At 33.9% G+C, this 18,229-nt stretch overlaps 1 protein-coding gene across 5 annotated transcripts in view; it reads left to right on the top strand.

The window, feature by feature from the left end:
* Positions 1-18,229, top strand: part of LOC114328765 (interference hedgehog-like) — a 306,483-nt gene that overhangs the window by 111,764 nt on the left and 176,490 nt on the right. For all 5 annotated transcript variants that reach the window (XM_050646347.1, XM_050646348.1, XM_050646349.1 and 2 more), the window contains exon 2: positions 4,537-4,580. The gene's annotated coding sequence lies outside the window, so the exon portion shown is untranslated. The remainder of the gene's footprint in view (positions 1-4,536; positions 4,581-18,229) is intronic.

The following is an 18,229-nucleotide window of genomic DNA, read 5'->3' as shown; positions in this document are numbered from 1 at the left end:
AAGATTGTATTTTCCTGTAGTATTTTCCTTTCCCAATGTATGTCCTAGGTAGCTCATTTTTGTCTACTTTATTAACCCACCCAGTGGTCGCGTGCAGTACTGGGGAGCTTAGATTCAGTCCCAACCAGCACGTGTTTATTGCATTAATGCGTCATTAGCGTCATTGCGACTTTCTTTACTTTAGTTAGTGTTATTGAGTTTTCTTCTAAAAAAGATGTCTTTGACACTTTGACTGGAAAGACTGGTTATTATCTTCAGTAAGAAATTGTGGAAGATCTTAGAACAATAGATTTTGATAATCTTTTTCTATTTTTTCCGGAAAATTGTTCGAGATATGCCTCCCAATCATAACTTTGTCTTTGCTTCATGTATTAGGCATTTGTCACCTGTATGATTTTCAGATTTCGCTTAGAAATCTACATACAATATTACAACACTTCGATAAAATCATATGTGTTTATTTTACCACGGGACTGTTTAAAATCAATAAAAAGAATATTTATCGATACCTACATTGTGTCTGGTTACTGGCTTGCCTGGTCTAAAACTACCTTCTACTCCTCCTTTTTAAGGTTAGGTTTTCTAGGAATTTCTCAAACCTTAAGAATGACTGGTTCTTTTATGCTTCACCCTCAAAGTACGCCAATGCAGATGCCAATGATTAATCATCGTTCCCAAGCATCAAGCAACAAAAAATCCTCAAGTCATCCTCTTTTGAATTTAACAACTCTGAAATTAATTTAACGACATCAAGTACCTACGGGAGGAGAATTTTTATTTTTAACATAAAGTCAATATTATTTCTTGATAGGTAGTCTGTAATTTGAAAACACTTTTTGTTCCTATCGACATTCTTCAGGTGAGGTGAATGGAAGCATTAGATTGGTGTTTATGTTTTTTTTTTCGAGCACTGTGGGTGGAACTTATTAAGAATTGAATGTATGGTTTGTAATGTAGAGTGTTGATGGACGAAAAGAAGCAGAAATGAGGCCCAATTTAAAAACAGTTTCAGAGGAGATAGAAATAATATATTCAAAAAATTGCATTTATGATACTCTTTCATTTTTATGAAGCACTTCCTGTACTTAGACCTTTCCAATAAGTGATAAATTTGACAGTTACTTGATCGAAGTTCATTATGTCTAACAATAACACTGAAAAACTTTTGTTTTCAATAGTTTCACAATATTTATTAAACTTAATCACTTCTGACGTTAACTTGTAATACTAGTCTAGTCGCAACATAGGGGGCCGTGCCGTAGGCGCTTTTAGGTCGCCGCGATTTGATGGTGGTATTATAGGTTTTTTGGGTCGCTGAATCCAATGGAAGTGGTCTGGAAACCAAAATGTGGTGCGTTTAATTGTTATTAACAAATTATGGTAAAATTAGGTGTTTTTCAGGAATTATTAGAAGCCCTGTAAATAGCTTGATAGTGTTAAGGTCTTCTCTGGTGTATTTTTGGTCGCTGAATTAAATGCGACTAGTCGCGATTACTCAAAATGTATTCTTATTTTGTTAATAACAAAATAATTGTTTATTCGCCGAAAAGCTCGAAATGCGTTATATACAGCAAGTTTGTAATCTTTTCATAGTTTTTTTCAACGCTAAATCGATTGTCACTAGTCGTGATAGATTAAACCACGTTCCAACTTCGTTATTAATAAATTAATTGCAAAAATAACGGTTTATAGTACGTTTACTCACGGTTTTTGCTCTGAATTTTAAAAAACCACTTGGAATGACATGAAATTTGGTATGCACGTAGATAACATGTCAAACAAAACAAGTGATATTGTGCCGATGTGTGCTTTTACCCTGGGGGTGGATTTCACCCCGTTTCGGGGGTGAAAAAAGAAACCTTTAAAATAAGTCTGGAATTGGATAAACTGATTAATTCTAAGCAGCTTTTGTTCTATAGAGATTTTTCACCAAGTCAATACTTTTCGAGTTATTTGCGAGTGAATATGTTCATTTTTCAACAAAAAAAAACAAATAACTCGAAAATTATTGACTTAGTGAAAAAACTATAGAACAAAAGTTGCTTAGAATTAATCAGTTTATCCACTTCCGGACTTATTTTAAAGGTTTCTTTTTCACCCCCGAAAAGGGGTGAAACTCACCCCCAGGTCAAAAGCAGACATCAGCACAATATCACTTGTTTTGTTTGACATGGCTACGTGTATGCCAAATTTCATGTCAATCCAAGTCGTTTTTTGAAGTTATACTTCTTTACCGGCGATAGAGGGTAAATTTTTATATGGGAAAACCTAGCGACCGGTCGCATGCGCATTATAACTTTGTTCTGATTGGATGTTCAAATGACATGTCAAAAATTAGTCAATAGTGGCACAGCTGTAGTTAGATTATTTATGGTTGTTGCGTTTTAAAATTTGTGTGAAAAGAAACAACAAACAAAAGTTAGTTAATAGTTATACTGCCTTTTTAAATAGTTTTCATATACCTATATTTTTGGACTTTTGGACTATTTTGGACAAGGAAAACTCATTCTAATTTGGTAAGTAGTTTTTATTATAATCATATTGTAATTATACATTTGTATTAGGTTGAAATACATACATTTATTTTCTCAAGAATGCGGATTTTAGAGAGAAATCCCAAATTAGGTTCGATTTTTATTTTTAAATTATGATTTTTTGGCGTAGATTTATTTATCTAGTAGGTATGTAATGCTTTGATTTACATACTTAATTTGATTACCAACAAAAGTTCTACCAATCTTCATCTAATATATTGTTTTCTTACTGTTTTGTTATATTTTTATATTTTCTTCCACAAAATTTAACCTACATAATTTAATTTTCAAAACAACTGTCAAACAGTAAAACGTTCAGTTACCGTATTTTTCCACATGATAAATAATGTGCGATTGGACGAGTGAGTCTACGCTTCGATTACGAGTCAAAGCGGCACGAAATTCAAGGGTTCAATTCCCGATGCCAGTTTTACTTTTTTATTTTTTTATGCATGTTATGATTGTAAGTATATTTGTTATATAATTTTTTTTTCAGAAAATGCGTATTTAAAATTTTTGCCAACAATTATTATCGTTCAGAAATCATTTTTTCTTTGTGGCATTTTTCATTGTGTTTGTGTGCGTTTTATTCTATTATTTTTTAAAATTTTTGGTATTGTTTTAAAAATCACATAATATGTAGTAGAAGTATAACTTCTTACGTGCGTACAAAGTACACACATATTCTTGTTTTTAAATTTAGAAGCAAAAACCGTGAGTAAACGTACTATAAACCGTTATTTTTGCAATAATTTATTAATAACAAAGTCGGAACGTGGTTTAAGCTATCACGACTAGTGGCAATCGATTTAGCGTATAAAAATACTATGAAAAAGACTACAAACTTGCGGTAGATAGCGCATTTCGAGCTTTTCGGCGAATAAACAATTATTTTGTTATTAACAAAATAAGAACATATTTTGAGTAATCGCGACTAGTCACATTCGATTCAGCGACCAAAAATACACCAGAGAAGACCTTAACACTACCAATTTATTTACAGGGCTCTAATAATTCCTGAAAAACACCTAATTTTACTATAATTTGTTAATAACAATTCAACGCACCACATTTGGGCTTCCAGACCACTTCCATTGGATTCAGCGACCCAAAAAACCTATAATACCACCATCAAATCGCGGCGACCTAAAAGTGCCCACGGGACCCCCTATGTTGCGACTAGACTATACATTTTGTGGAAGTATTGAAATGACTTCTGCTTAGTGCAATAATATGCCAAAATTATTCTTATTCAATAAAATAACTACAATACAAAACCTAAATCAAAACAATATGCAATAAACATAACAGTTTTTAAATTAATGTTATATCAACAGTACTCTGTCTATAACTAACTCCATTTTTCCTGTTTCTAGTTTTTCCCTACCATTCTCTTACTCCTGCGTTTTGTAGATTTTCTTTAACTTCTTGCAGCTACTGGGATCTAAGTCTTCCCCTTTTCTTTCTTCCTTCTGGATTTCATTCTGTCATCACATATGTTACTTCTTCATCTCCTACTCGTCAGATGTGATCTAGCCCTCTAATTCTACATTGCTTTATTTTGGTCAAGATATCTTCTTTCAGTCCTTTCTTAATATCTCATTTGTTTTGCTTCTTTATTCATTTTGACCTGTTTTGATTGGTCCCAGTATAGTTCTCATGATCTTTCTCCCCACTATTCGTAAGTATTTTTCATATTTTTTAGTCCTTGTCATTGTTTCTGCTGCATATAATAATATTGGTCTGTTTTCTATCAGTAAATCATAATGTTTCCTTTTCCAGTATTATTTTATTGTTTTAACTACTTGTTTATTCTAGACAGCAGTACCTTCTGCATATTTGTCCCCCTACTGGATCAGCAGTAACTAGGCATTTATTATACAGTGTGTACACGAATGGGGTGCTAAATGGGGACAATCTTTTTTATTTTTTTTTAACGCACAATGTCATTCTTCCTACCCAAATCATCAAGTAATTACTAAATGTTATATAATTGTTTCAGGAAACATTTACCAATGGAGGAACGATACCTATTGAGTTAAAAAGGTAAGACTACTTTTTTTGTAAAATGAGTTACCTACAAATTGTGACTTTTATCAACTATGTAGTGTTTCAGATGCAATTACAGATTATGTACTTCGGTATCGTGATTACACGGACTTCCTTCCATCGGTTTGGGAAAAATCTGCTTCGTAGTATTGCGTTTGTTAAATATACAATTGCTTCCAAAGAAGATATTTCAGATCCCTGCAGTGGCGTACTGAGCATGGTTTCGCGGGTTCCGCGGCCCACTTTTATACGCTTTTTGTTTCTTTTTTTTTTATAATTTGATGGAGACATTTTGAACTACACAAGTACACACTAGGAAATGTAACTGCTAAATAAATTTTTATTTTTGTGTAGGTAATTATAAATAAAAACGAATAATACCTATTTATCAAAGAATTTGAAAACAACATTTATTAAGAAACATAGGGAACGCTTTTGTCAGGTTCTGTACTTTTTTTACCTGCTTAAGCCGAAGCTTTGGTTTCAACACTTGTGTTTATATCAGCACGATTCATGAATAGTTGTTGTGAACTACAAAGTTGTAGAACTTTGGAAATTCAATGTAAGTTTTATACGGGGGGGTTATAAAAATAATCCCAAGATAATAAATTAGACGCTTGATGCTCCTTTTGTTCGTATTTATAGCACCTTCATTCTTCAGCTTTTACCTACTTTTAATTAATTCGTATAAAATAGCTGAAATTAAATTCTAAATATAGACAAAAATGAGGACAACCGAACTTACAGGTACGTATCAGAACGTTCGCCCTTTATATGTGGAAGCACTCACTGCAGTTAGTAAGTTTAATGAGTACAGTTACAGTTTGAAATATCTAAGAGCTAAGACAGTGGTCTAAGACTGTGGTCTCCAATACACGCTGTACGGCGTCTGTTGGGTACCACCTACTATCTTATTACCGCCAGCTTATTACCGAGGACCGAAAATCCCTTAGAATAAATAAAAAGTTTCTATTGAATGAGATATTTGAAATTAAAATCACAATCAATTTTCTCTTTTTATTTTAACCCCTTTAACTTATTAAAATAAAAATTATAGAAGTTTTCAGGGACTTTCGACCCTCGGTAATAACGTAATCTTTCATAAAAAGAAACGAATGCATTTAAAATACATTGGACTCGAAATTTGCTCCTAAGTGTTGGCGAAAATTGCTTTATTAATTTCTTTTTAATTTTTTTCTTCTTTAACAAATTTCTTTTTAAGAAAATCTCGTCGTTTGATTAAAGATATCTACCCCACCGTTATCCAAGGTTTTATTTTTGCTATTTTTTATTTAAGCGTTTTATCTCCCTACTCCTAGAGGTTTGTTTGTAATTATTTAACTTTCATCTAATATTCATTTTTTAAAAGCTGTTTTCCGATATTCAGGTTTTTAATTATGACTGGACAGCCCTGGATCCTGCGTACCAAAAAAAGTTTATTAATAGCAAGCTGAAAATTTGTTAATAGCTTAACGGTGTCTAGTCGGACAAACTTTGATGTACGGCAACACTGGAAAAGGGGAAGTTTTAATTGTGGAACAGGATACACGTTTTGAACATCAGACTACGAAAATGTCCCATGTATTTTGTCGGACAGAAATTCCAATTGATTTGTTACCCTCTCATTAAACTCTCATGCAAAAATCAGACTGCTAACGAGCGATCCACAATTATTGGGATCAAACCTAGCCGTGCAAAAAATTCTATGTCTATTCTATAATTCTAATTCTATATCCGTATGTCTTGTTTTAATCTGAATTTATATAGGTATATCATTGGTTTATCAATTAATTTTGATTAACATTATAAAACATAAAAAATCAGTCAAAGCCTAACACAGAACTTTAATCAGAAATAAAAAGAATTAACAAAATTATAAGTAACAATAATAAATAAAATCAAACAAATTACATAACCTAACTTTTCTTGTTAAGTTGACGTACACTGCAAAGTTGACGTAAACTGGAAAGTATATCTGAATTAAGAATAGACATGTACTGTATCGCTATCTCTGTCGTTCAAAGCCACCTATGGTGACAATAATTTTGGATCACACGTTATCTTGCTACCTAACACCAACATAATTCCTGCCATTTGACATGTTCTACATGTCGGACTTATTAAAATGCCTAACATATTTGTCGGACAAACATATTTTTATATATTGTATAAAGTTTGCTATTGAATGAACTTAAAAACAACCTGCTAGTTTTCACAATCATAAACGTGTCTGGATAACAAGTTCCATAATTAAAATCACGTTCCACAATTAAAACTTCCCCTGTTCCAGTGTTCCCATATATCAAAGTATGTCCGAATAGACACCGTTAAGCTATTAACAAATTTTCAGCTTACTGTTAATAAACTTTTTTTTGGTACGCGGGATCCAGGCCTGATATGTAGAAAATTTTTGAGTTTCATTATTTAGGTATAATAACGGCTGGAGTAAAGTAATGAAAAACGATAGGATTAATATTAGTTTACTGTTTTAACTTCGCTTGAGTTTTTATATGTTGATTTATATTTAATGTTTATTAAAAACTTTTGATATACAATGTGTGTTTTTATTGGGAGGGGGCCCGCATTCCAACTGGAACCAGGGCCCGCTGATCTATCAGTATCCTGTTAGTGATTTCGTCTGGACCAGGTACTTTCTTTGGTGAACTTTTTCTGATGAGTTCACTTATTTCTCTGGATGATGTGGGATTTATTATTTCTTTTTGTTCTTGGGGTGTTTCTAGTTCTGTTTCTTCGACTTCGACGAAAATGAATATTATGTCTTCGTCTTGGTGATAATTCAGTGTAGACTCTCTGTCAAGAGTCCTTCTCATCACCTAAGCTTTCCAGTAGCGGATCTAGAAAAGTGCCTTAGGGGAACTTTCCATGAAACATCAGCCAAAAGACATAAAAAAGATAAGCCCAAACTACATAAAATACATAAATAATAACTTATATGCATCAAATTCTATCAATATCTGGGACACGTAATGAGGGGTCAGCGATATGAAATGCTAAGACTGATAATACAGGGAAAGATAAGAGGCGGAAGGAGTATAGGAAAAAGGAGAGTGTCATGGTTGAAGAATTTAAGAGACTGGTTTAAGTACAGAGTCCATAGAACTTTTCAGAGCAGCGGTAGATAGAGTAAAGATAGTGATGATGATATCCAACCTCCGATTAGGATTAGGAAACGGCACTTAAAGAAGAAGATCAAATTCCCTTAATTTTCCTCCTAACTAGCGAGTGTATTGGATTGAATTTGTCTGTTGTTTGTGTTTCATGAATTTTGGACCCTTCTTAGGGAGAAAATTTCCCTACCCCCTCCCCCCACACAGATTGGATGATTCCGTTTTCTCCGTGCAGTGGAGAATGGGTTTTCTATCGTTTCTTAAAGTTATTTGGAGCCTCTATATTTATTGCATAGTTTGGTTTCTTTCCTCCATTTATCCTTCGGAGTACGAAGACTGGGTCAAGCGTGACCCGAAATTCACTTATGTCGTAATATTTTATAAAATAATTTTTTTACAAATTCGATTGATCGTAAGTTCTCCTTATTTGTTTCAATCTATTTTTTCGTATATAATTCGTGAACATGCAAATTACAGTTTTTCCTCTACGTAACATCTATGATGCCGGGTCAGTCCTGACCCGGTCTTTGGATTTCGAAGAATATTTTCGATATGTTTGTAGGTACACGTAAATCGCAGCTGTCTCTGTTTAAGGGTATACGTATTCAAATATATGGCTGGAGCGAATTTACCTATGCCCGTTTTCTGTAAGGTATTAAAATCTGGACGCCGGAGCGAACTAGTATATGCCCATGGGGAACCATCTTAAAAAAATTAAATACAATAATTTAGGATTATAATTGTTATGTTTGTTTGTTTTTTGTTAAATTAAAGATACTGTTTAATAATACTGACTATTTAAAACATCCGTATAAATAAAATGAGAATGGGTCACGCTTAACCCATCATCGTAATCTAAGTAAGTCAAATAATCTCTGTACTCCGAAGGTTATTCTACGTAATTGTTACACTTTTGGCGTATGTGTTATATTAGTACCTGTTTGACTTATGACTTATCGATTCAGTCGGTTTACCATATTTTTGTCTTCCTGATTTCTTGCTCTTGTGGCTCACTTTTTTTCTGTGCTTTAAATCTTTCCATGTGAATTTCATATTCTTCTTCAATAGTGTTATTTTTTAGTGCTTGTTTTATGCTTCCGAGCTCTAGGACTTTTTTCTCTATTTCTTTTCAATTATTGTAGGAACGTTTCCAATTCCTATTCTCACTAGTCGTTTGAAGTTTGACCATTTTTTTTCTTTTCCTTGTTATTTTGTTATCTTCTTCCTACTTCTAGGAGGATGAGGTTATTGACTCCTGATCCTTCGTTTAAGGTTAGGATGTCTCTTTGTAGTCCTAGGTTTTTAGCCACTACTATATCCAAATGTGTCGGTAAGTAGGTTGGTTCGATGGGCCCAATTGCCATGGTGTCTTCATTGTATATACACCGTTCTTAGGCGTCAACGCCCTTCGGTAGGGATCTATGGGGGAGTTTCACCGAGCCGCAAGCCCTTATCCCTTGCCGTACTGCTCCCTCATAGGTCGATCAGATGCCCGCATATTCAGGTCTAAGCGCCAGATTCATATTTAGAATTTTATACTGACGCGTTAGCCTTTTTGTTTTCCGATGGCCTGGGCTGGGCTTGAACTCTCGTACCTCACGGCGAAGTGAAGTGCGGGTCAGCCGATAGTCGCACTGAGCTATCCGATCGACCGTCTTCATTGTCCTTTAAATAATTATTTAATATTCTTGCGTTTCTGTTTGTAGCTCTATCGTACCAGTTAGGGGATGCAGCGTTTATGTCTCCCATTATTACAAACGGTTCTTCTATCTATGTTCAGGAACGCATCCAGGTCGTCGTCATTTAAAGGATCTGTTGGTCTTACATATCCTGAAGTAATCCTTACTTCGTCCTGTCTCATATGGACTTTTATTGTTGTTGGTTCAAGTTCCAGTACTTGACAGTATCTCACTATCAGTACTATCTTTAATGGGAATTTACAACCAGTTCAGTTAAAAATACGTTTTTTTGACATTTCGATTACTACTACAGTCATACATGTAGGTAAAAAACAATTTATTATGAACAAAATAAAAAATAAGGACATTTCTAGTTCCTTATTATTTAAAATTGTATACGAGTAATATACATTTCTATACAGGAAAAAGTTGGTGAATAACTATGATTGTTAATTAATATTCTTAACGAATAAACAAATGAAATACTGATAAATTTAAATAAATGGTCTGGTTTTTGTACAAACATTTTTGAATAATCTTAATATGAAAAATATTCATGCCTCAAATAATTCAATTTTAAGTACTTAATGTATGTGTTTAGATTTCTATTTGTCTTCAATACCCTCGTAGTACAACATACAGGATGCGTTTCTATGCGTAACGCAGTGTATTATTTATAGAGGGAAGATGGAAGTCATCCATAAAAATTTTGAAGTTGTTCATCATTTCTGTAGCGTTAGTCAGTGGATAGCTTAGCATTAGACAATGGTTCGGGAGTTCACGATCAAAAATATTAAATTGCACAAAACAGACATACAGTATGGTGCAAATCAAAGGAATAAATTCGTTATTTCGTATTTATTTATTTTATTTAGCGCATGGCTTAAGTACATCACAGAATATATTAAGATTTATGCATTATACAATGCATCACAAACAGATGTCCAATTTTTTTATACATTCGATTGACCCTTCGGTTGCCATTACAAAGTCTATAGGGTCGCCTGTGTATGCTCTGTGTGGGCAGTCTTGAACAATGTGACTGATCGTCTGTCTTACAGCGCCGCAGTCACAAGAAGGCGAGGGGATTACCCCATCTGTAGAGGGAGTCGGCGCATCTTCTACAGTTTTTCGAATTCGATTAAGGGCTGCCCAAATCTTACGGGGACGTTCAAATTCGCCAGGTTTCCCTATGATATCCGGTAGACTATTATGGTAATGCGGATCTGTCCTACTTTCCCAAGTTCGTAAACCGGAGACTACGGAAAAATCCCGAAACAGGTCGATTTTTATTTTAAAATTACGATATTTTGGCATATATATCACACAAGTGACGTCATCCATCTGAGCGTGATTACGTAATCAATGATATTTTTAAATGAGAATAGGGGTCGTGTGCTAGCTCATTTAAAACGTTATTCAATTATCTATTCAGTAATATAAACATTAACATCATTATTTATACGGGGTGTCCAAAAACAATTTTTTTAAATTAAATTAATTGACAGAAAAAGAAGAATGTATGTAATTTTTTAATTCAAAATACACTTACTACTGTCACAAAACAGGAAAAATAAACATTGTTTTTCGCATTTGTTCAATCTTCCAAAAAGCAGTTGACTAGCGGGAGCTAGCTTGAACATTGAACTTAAACGAAACTCAACGTTTATTTTTCAAATAAACATTTTTTTTTCTGTTTTATGATAAGAGTAAAAAGTATTTTGAGTTAAATAAATTACATACATTCTTCTTTGTTTGTCAATTAATTTAATTTAAAAAATTGTTTCTGGACACCCTGTATCAATAATTATGTTATTGTTTACATTAGTGAATAGAGAATTGAATAAGCTTTCAAATGAGCTAGCACACGACCCCTATTCTCATTTAAATGCTAAAATATCAAAATTTAAAAATAAAAATCGACCTGTTTTAGGATTTTTCATAAATGTCGCCGATTTACGAAATATCGAATGTATTCCTTTCATTTGCACCATACTGTATATTAGGGTATTTAAACAGCTAACGACGCATTCCCACGCCTAGTCGCCATATTTGCCTGTGTTGAGCATCCTCTTCCTGCGCTCCAATGCCTTTCCGCTCCAGGACAATCTTGGTCTTCGTCCTTTACGTATTCCTGACGGATTCCATCTAAATACTCTACTGGGGCTTTTTTCCATCCGTAGATATACAAACCATTTCCAAGCCTCTTCCTTTCTGTTCTATCAGTTAACGTGTCTGCGGTGTTTAATATATCTCTAATGGCTTGGTTTGTAATTCTGTTGCGACTTGATATTCTGCCCCTCCTTGGAAGATAATCCATCTTTACTACATCTAACTTTCTCTTTGATTCAGAATTTAAAGTCCACACTTCCTTTCATACGTTTCTTTAGAGTCCACAAATGCTTTTCCAATACTAATCTTTGTTTTTTCTGTTATATGTTGGCCCCACCATACTGAATTAAAACTTCTTCTTTCCCTGATCTATTCAGTTTCTAATTTCCTCACCTGAGAAATTCTGAGAAACTTGAACTCAATGCTGTTTTTGCTCCCAGGTTAGCAGCTTCATAACCAAACTTGGCAATCACATACTGCATGTTCAGTTGTAGACTTAAAATTTCTTGTTCTTGAAATGGTTCTAAGCCATCTAAAGAATGGATCTATCGTCGGCCTAATATGAAAAATGCATAAGTCCAAAATATTAAATTTTAGACTTTTCATGGCATCTGTTAGCATTATCCAAAAGCTATGTATGGCTCTGTTTTTTTCTAATATAGTTTACTAGATTTTGTTGAAATTGTGAAAATGAAATCTGCTTAAGTCCATTAATGTTAAAAACCATATGAAATCTGCACAAGTCCGCTTTTGTTAGTGGCCAAACTGTTCAAACGTATAGGTGCGTTTCTGATGTTTATACAATAAAAAGTCTTTTCATTCTAAACCGGTGAGTACCTACAGGATACAGGTTAAAATGACACAACATATTGTTTGATAATTAAACAAATTAATTACTAAAACGGACTTACGCAATTTTAACGTTATATTCAGTTGTGTACACGTGGAATTATGCAGTTAGTTTTTTGTCTCTCTTGTAAAATCAGGTATTTTGGACTTATGCACTTTTCACATTAGGCCGACGATATGGAGATTTTTCTGCATGAGATTCTGCATTCTTCCAACAGGCCCACCGTAATTAGAATCTTATCTGCCTCATTTGTATTGACAATTTAGACATGTTAGACATTTGAAATGGTTTTCAAACGCTATTGTCGTTTTATTCTATTGCTTTTTTGTGACAAATATATTCACTATATTTTACATAATTCGCTGTCCCGGAAGAACATTGACGTACATAACTGCAAAAGGCAAAATTGTTCAGGGGAACAAAAAAAACGATTTTTAAATATTTAACATAGTGATCAAATGAAGAGTAATCGTCCAAGAGCATTGGTATGGCGTTTATCTTTACAACGCTGGCTTTTATTTTCATCCCTATTGGTTTGAATTTCATTATCTTAATTTAATCCTGTACTTTTAACCCTATCTACAGTTATGCCATTTTTCATCTTAAAGGTTTTCTCTACCATGGAAAAAGCTAGCACAATATTAAATTGAACTCATAATCTTTGGATCAGCAATACCGTTAAGAACAGTCATGCTTGCTGGATAAAGAACAAAAATTAATAATCCAAACAAGGGTGTAAGTACAGTTGACATTAAATGATACAGAAAATTAGTCGAACAATGACTTAAAGAACACTTACGTCGTTGTTGCAAAAAATTCCAGTCCAAGTAGATCTCACTATAAGATCTCACTACAAAAGTCTTGCGTTGTCATTGTCTTTTTTTAAACAAAATGGCGCATATTTCAATAACGACACAACTACTCTCTAGTGGCTCAGCGGATAGTTACAGTTGTGTAGTTGTTGTATCATCTTCCCACGGTATTTTAGTCGTTAATGACGCAATAAGCAGGAATTGAGAAAATTGCAGTTACGTCATTGTTCTTCCGGGACGGCGATATATCGTTTTAACTAGTAAAATGCATGACAGACAACAGATGAGCGACAAGTAAATGAGCCGATTTAATAATCCACTTATTGTAATGTTTAATTAACGTCTCAATGTTGTGGCAACCTCTCTAACTATTCACAACACTTGGTATTCGGCACGAGCGCCGTTGGCTTGGATGCCATCTGGTTATTTATAATTCCAGCAAGACAAAAATAAACATTCTCTTAATTACTATATTGAAATTAAGCTAATTCTACACTGATGTTTGTGTCAATTAGGATTGGGAGAAACACGAAATATGAACACAATTATCATTCGGATACAACATCCATCTATTTTTTCTTCTATAAATAAACTAGGGGAAACTCTTTTTTTCGGATCAGCCAAGTATTATTATGGTGTAAATAGAGCAACAGGTATCAGGCTAGGTTGTAGATATCCATCTTCTTTACTTTCTTCTTCTTTCTATTCCTCTCCTATCGGAGGTTCTTATTCTTGACTGGCTCTACAACTCGAGGTGAATCTTCGCCGCATCCTCTATGGCTCTCCATCTTCTATGATCTTGCATCTCCATTTAAGAGTTTGTGGTATTGAAAGCATAGACATATTAAGGATAGACAAAGCATATTGAGCATGAGGTCGATCGGTGGTCTATCTATCTCTTTTAACCAAGCGATCCCGCGCCTGTAACAGACAAAGATAGCTAGACCACTCAAAGTGAATATGTATTGACCAATGACGTCCTTGATATTGGCGTTACACCTCGATGCACAGAGCGGCCCATACTTTAACCAATCTGTTTTTATTAGATCTATGATTGAAAGGGAGGGGTTTGACAAATGACAGATGCCAAAATGGAACTGCTTCAGCGTTTTTACTAAATCCAATGAATATTGCTAAATATCAGCCTTACTTTGTTGAGCGGCCAACCCTGTACACTAAAAAATTATAATAAAATATTTTAAATGGTTATAAATTCTGATATAAAGAATAATTCTTATATTTAAACGGCTTGTATTGTAACAAAATCATACCAAGTAGGTGGGAAGAAAAGGATTTTTATTTGAAAGCCTCTTATTATCATAATAATATGTGTTTCAATTTGCATATTTCTATACATTCCAAATCCATCTTTCCTTTCGAGTATTATCTCTGGCCTCAATTAATACCAATCAAAAATCCATTCATCATGTTGTCAATATTATCTCCTAAGTCGCTTGTCACACAATTATACACATCTTGTATCTCGTAGTTCTGGTAAATGTATCATTATTCATGGATTCCAAACTGTTTTTGCCTCCTTATTAAAAGCTGATATGCACAGGGCTGGATCAAAGACCATAATTCAATATTTTTATTATTGCTTCAGCATATTCCTAATTCAGCTAGCATGCAGGGCAAATTTAATGTCTGTATCTGTTGCTGCTTGACGATGGAAATCTCGCGTTTTGTTTTTATGCTAGAGTGGCAAATCGAGCGAAGATTATTCGTGCTCTGGACAAGCTTCAACATCATCAAGACAACATCCAGTTTTATAAGTGACCGAGCTCCACTTTTAATTCCTGAAATCTCAGAAATTAACCTAAGAATTCTTAGGTTTTTACTGTTTTCTGAGCCACAAACAAATTAGCAAATTAGCACTGGTAATTCACCATTTTAAGGCTTCAAACGTGTTTTATAAAATAATTACGTATCCTAAAGGAGCTTAATATAAAAATGAGGGTACAAGCCACGTTAAGGGGATAGGCGCAAAATTCGGTCCAATGCTATTTAAATGCATTCATTTTTTCAAATCTTGAGAAACTGAAAAAGGTATTCTACTTAACGGGTACCGGCTAAACGACATCAGATATACAGATGACACCACAGTATGTACTTGCAGATAACCTAGAAGACCTACAAGTCTTTATGAACGAAATCAAGTATTACAGTCAACAATACAGACTCAATATAAAAGTAAAGAAGGCAAAGCTTATGATCATTAGCAAGAAAAAGATAACAGAAGGTCAACCCTATACGTCAACCAAACCCCTGTAGAAAGAGTGACGCACTACAACTATTTACCTCGCCACCATAATAAATGAATAATTGACCAACAACCAAGAGCGCGCATTAAAAAAGTTAAATCCACCTTCAACCAGATGGGTGAGATGAGGGCATTCTTCAAGAGCAACAATCTCTCGGTATAAAAGTGAGGATGCTGCGATGCTACGTCTTCTCTGTCCTTTTTTATGGTGTTGAATCGTGGACTTTGGACGAAGATATGTGGAGAACATTGGAAGCACTTGGGTGTGGCTATATCGGAGAATACTTAAAATCCTGTGGACTGACCGAGTCACAAATGAGGAGCACCATCAAATCTCGAAAGTTACAATACTTCGGAGACATTATGCGAAATGAATCCACTTTATGAACTCCTGTCTACAAGCCATTCTGCCAGGAAAAATATTTGGCAAGAGAGGTCCAGGAATAAAAACGACCTCCCGGTTAAAGAGCATCAGAACCTGATTTAGAGCTTCACGATACGATACAATATCGATACTTTTTAAGTATTGAGTATTGTATTGGTTATGCCAATGAAATATCGTATCGAGTATCGATATCGGCAATACTTTCTTATAAAAATATCGTATTGATATTGATTTCGATACGATATCGATACAATACTCGTTAAAATATCGACATGAAAAGGATTAGATTAATAAAAAACACAATTCTTTAGAAATAGGATAAATTACATTATAACCTCACAAAAAATATTATCTTTTAAAGAGCTCTTCATTCATCTGTTCACTCAAATGAATTCTTTGATACTTTTATGTTTTAAAGAGCATCTTTTATTCGTTAGTATTTTTTTTTCTACCAGCGCTGCCTTAGAAAAAGCCGCTCGACTGGTACGGACGTCGTTTGGACACACAAAAAATCCCTATCTATCCGAGATAAAACGGGGAAAACACTACTATATGATTTCCCCCATAATAAAATATTTATGTCTGGTCCAGTTCTTGGAGATTGCAAGTAGTTTTCAATTTCTTTTCAAAAACATTGATATTATCTGATGATTTTAAAAATAAAATATCGAAATTAATTTACTTATTGGGTTCATCATCCTTCTCCCTCTCATTAATGGAAAGCATACGCACTTGTGCGTCTTATAACTCTTATATTTTAACTGTATAAGAGGCCTTATGTAGCACTCACGTGGCGTTTTATTTATTTTTTTTTTTCGATATCGATATTCTCAATAATATAAGAGCTGGCGACAATATAAGAGTATTGTATTGATTTCAAATAATGAGTATCGTATCGACATTAATATTGCTAAGGTATGTATTGTATCGGTATCGTATTAATTTTCGATACGATAGCATTACAATATCGATATTTTTATCGAATATCGTGAAGCTCTAACCTGATTTAACACAACATCTGTGTAGCTTTACCGCGCTGCTGCAGATAAAATAAAGATTGGCATGATGATCTCCAACATTCACGGATGTGCACGTCAAGAAGAAGAATGAGATAGTTACCTAAAATTTCGTTTCTTATTGGTAAACAAAGGTACTTAATAGGATGATGCATTCTTGGCCTCAAATCGTTAGAAATTTAAAAAATCCCACCGAACCTACTGCAGGAAACATAATATGTGTTATTTATTGAGGGTCATAAAACTCAAAAAACTTATAAGGGACCTAGCCGAGTTAAAGCCCCCAACAAGGTACTGTTTACCTTATTTATCTATACTAATTGGGTTTAACCTATTCAAGGCAATGAACATAACAACATGAAGTAGGTACATGAATATACAGGGTGTCCAGAAACTCTACCGACAAACGAAGACAGGAGATTCCTAATATAATTTTAAGACATTTTAACCCAATTCATCTAGTCCGAAAATGCTTCCCAAGGGAACCTAGAGCTCTTTGAAGCTGGCGTCTTATAATTAGTTTTTCTTACATACCTCCAGAACGTTCTATATAGAAAAACAAAATTTGTACGCATATTTATCTTCCAGAGATAAATCGATTTTATCCATTGTAAATTTCTAGTACCGGTCACAGGCGTCCGTTTTGGGTAGGGCAACGGTTATTTTATCGCATAACTTTTTTGTCTTTAATTTTTAAGCCTTTTTGATACTGGGTTATTAAATTGTAAGGTATTGTAGTACTAAAAGGTACTCTTGATTTAAGTCGGTAGAACACACCGTTTTCTAGAAAAATCGATTTGAAAATTTTTCGTTTTCTGAATTTAAAAAAAAATGAAAATTTTTTTCAAAAAAAACGGTGTATTTTACTAACTTAAAGCAAGAATAACTTTTAGTACTAGAATAGCTCATAATTTCATAATCTAAAGTCAAAAATTCTTAAAAATTAAAGACAAAAAAGTTATGCGATAACATAGCCGTTGACCTACCCAAAACGGGCGCATATTATGACCGGTACCAGAAATTCGCAAATTCATCTCTGGAATATAAATAAACGTACCAGTTTTCGTTTTTCTAAATGGGTTTTTTTCAAAAATTTTTTGGAAATTCGAAAAACGAAAAATTTTCAATTCGATTTTTCTAGAAAACGGTGTGTTCTTCTTTTAGTACTAGAATACCTCACAATTTAATCATCAAGTGTCAAAAATGCTTAAAAGTTAAAGACATAAAACTTCTGCAATAAAACAACCGTTGCCCTACCCAAAACGGACGCCTATGACCGGTACTAGAAATTCAAAATAAATGTAATCGATTTATCCCTGGAAGATAAATATGCGTACCAATTTTCATTTTTCCAAACAAAAGCGTTCTGGAGTTATTTAAGAAAAACTAATTACAAGACGC

The sequence above is a fragment of the Diabrotica virgifera genome, chromosome 3 (assembly GCF_917563875.1).
Source record: "Diabrotica virgifera virgifera chromosome 3, PGI_DIABVI_V3a".
NCBI lineage: Eukaryota > Metazoa > Arthropoda > Insecta > Coleoptera > Chrysomelidae > Diabrotica > Diabrotica virgifera.
This window is presented reverse-complemented; position numbering and strand designations above follow the sequence as displayed.